Source organism: Penaeus vannamei, chromosome 17, assembly GCF_042767895.1.
Source record: "Penaeus vannamei isolate JL-2024 chromosome 17, ASM4276789v1, whole genome shotgun sequence".
Taxonomy (NCBI): Eukaryota; Metazoa; Arthropoda; class Malacostraca; order Decapoda; family Penaeidae; genus Penaeus; species Penaeus vannamei.
The window spans coordinates 18565960-18568459 of NC_091565.1; the positions used below are offsets into that span (position 1 = coordinate 18565960).

The window sequence follows — 2500 nt, forward strand, 5'->3', positions numbered from 1 at the left end:
AACAAAAAAATGGTAGACAAAGAAACAAATACATCGGATGCAATGTAGACACGCAACAAGACACATCATTACCGTCTGTACATGACCATAGTAGAACCATTCATCATTCATAACCTCATTACCAGTGACCAGCTGACCACAGGACGAGGACGAGTTGGATACGGTAGAAGGAGATGGACGACGTGTAACTGCTGAGTCACGACCAACAAGCATACTAAACCCAGTGAGTTGCCTTTTTAACTGCCATTACCTGACCACCAGGCTGTTGTGATTTTGTTTTCAGTAGAGATAATGGATGCATGTTTGCCTAATCGTGTCACGATTCGGGTGTCGAAATATCAGGTAGATTAGTATGTGTGATATATTGCTTGAACGGTAAAATTTTATGATTTTTAATTTACCTATTTAAGATTATCAATATGAAAACACGCACGCGCGTGCGCGCACACACACTCATACACACACACAAAAATGTATACATGCTTTTATGTGTATATAAGTATATATATACATACGTATATATATGTATGCGTGATAGATCCAGCAAAAATGGTGTCAGAGATCAGTTTAGCCAAGTATTGATTAGTCAGTATCCCTTCTATACGCTCAGGGGAGCAGGAGATCCGGGCTCCTGGCTCCGGAGCCCTAGGAATCGATGATGCTGGAGACTGCAGAAGAAAGTGACGAAGAGGACCATGTTAAAAGTAAGGGGTTCCATATGCAAGTGTGTGGGAATAGCTTTGGTCTACACTTATCTAATCCCATAGAAAATTGTCCTTTGTAAAGGTCTTTGCTATTAATCAAATTTTCTTTGCCCGGACGGTCAACAGTGTGTCAGAAAGAGGGGGGGGGGATTCATTCAGCAGTTACAGGAACAGACCTACGAAAGCAAGTATATTGTATAAAAAAGGCTATGGAGGAGGCTTAAAAACAGCAACATCTACCAGTCTCGTTCAACGGAACTACAAGAATTCTTAAGCAAGAGCCTAACACCTCGAGTATTACGTGAGAGGGAATCGAAGTCGACTTTCAGGTGTTTCAGAAGGATAAAGTTTAAGACCAGAACAAGATTACAGGAACGTGACTGCGAGGACTTTGGGAGTAAGAACTGTTACTCTGGGCCAGCAAATCGTGAGAAAAGAGTGCTGGGATACTACCCACTTTGATTAGCATATACAGTTCACATTACACAGCAGTGGAAGCTTTGAGATGGCGGTTTATGATTGACAGGTCCAGGGGATGCATACGGTTGCAAGATAAAACACGCTACCTATCCTGCCCCGTACAGCAACTAGCAGGCAATGATAATCAATATCTAACAGGCATCATTGATGGTTGTTTAATGGTAATTAGGTTTTACAAAAAATGAAAAGTTGTTATATTCGTTATCATGGAAATAATATTCTCGAATTATGTGTACCGGATAACTCAATAAAGCCATAACGTATTAAAATCCATTTATATTTATAATATCCAGAAAAATGTGTAATTCCTTTATGGCGAGTGTTCGTCAAAAAAGAAAAAGAAAATGAAATTATCCCTAACCGTCAATGGGACCCTCCGCTAAATATTTAAGTCACTACATTCCATTGAACTATTTCCATCTACTCCATTCCGTTGCCTTTTATCAATCCTATACCCTTTTTGGGCCTAGCAATACTGTTGCTTTGTGTGCCAAAGCTTTCATATTATTACAAAATGTCCTTCGGTGATATCTTCAAATAAATACGTATTTTTCAATAATCACAACGCATTAAGTATTGTTGGCATACATATTGCAAAATATGAAATATATGAAGCTTTCAGAATGCTTGTCGTTGTAACAGATAAAACAGAATGTGAAACGGAAATGACATAGATAATAAAACATCGATAATTCAACATGCTTCAAGGATATGACGCTCCTTTGTAACTCATCATCTAGTCTTTCATTATACACAGAGCAAATGACTTGAGATATAGCATATATATATAGAAATGAAACAAACTAAACTATTCAATACTTTACGAAGATTTAGAAAAAAAAGTATAAAGCTGAACTATCTCACGAAGCAAGTTTCGGGGCTTGTCAAGTGTACAAGTTGCTTGCTGTCGTAATTAAGGGCAGCAAGTGTGTGTGCAAATTAGCTGTCATTTGGCGATAACCATTAGGAATACTTGAAAATATTAGAAAATCGGATCAAATATGTATCTAATTCTCTTTCACTTTCTCCCTCTTCCCCTGCTTCTCTCTTTCCTTCTCCTTATATGTCTTCCTCAACTTCTCTCTCTTCCTATCCTTCTTCTCCCTCTCCCTCGACCTCACTCATTCATTGATTCTTTTCGCCTCTCTTTTCTCTTTCTCTCTCTTTCTCCCTCCTCTTCCTCACTTCTTGCCTTCCTCCCCCTCTCCTCTCTCTCACTTTTTCCCTTCCTCTCTCCTTCTCATTCTCCCTCTCTCCCTTTTGTTTTCCCTCCCTTCCCCCCTTTCTCTCTCTCTCTCTCTTCCTCCCTTCTCCTC

At 39.3% G+C, this 2500-nt stretch overlaps 2 protein-coding genes across 2 annotated transcripts in view; one reads left to right on the forward strand and one right to left on the reverse strand.

Annotated features, from left to right (window-relative positions):
- The window catches only part of LOC113828424 (chondroitin proteoglycan 1), a 13016-nt gene that overhangs the window by 7225 nt on the left and 3291 nt on the right, over positions 1-2500 (reverse strand). The window lies entirely within an intron of this gene.
- Positions 1-2500, forward strand: part of LOC113828420 (translation initiation factor IF-2) — a 30752-nt gene that overhangs the window by 3466 nt on the left and 24786 nt on the right. Inside the window, exon 2 of the mRNA XM_027381395.2 lies at positions 126-223. The gene's annotated coding sequence lies outside the window, so the exon portion shown is untranslated. The remainder of the gene's footprint in view (positions 1-125; positions 224-2500) is intronic.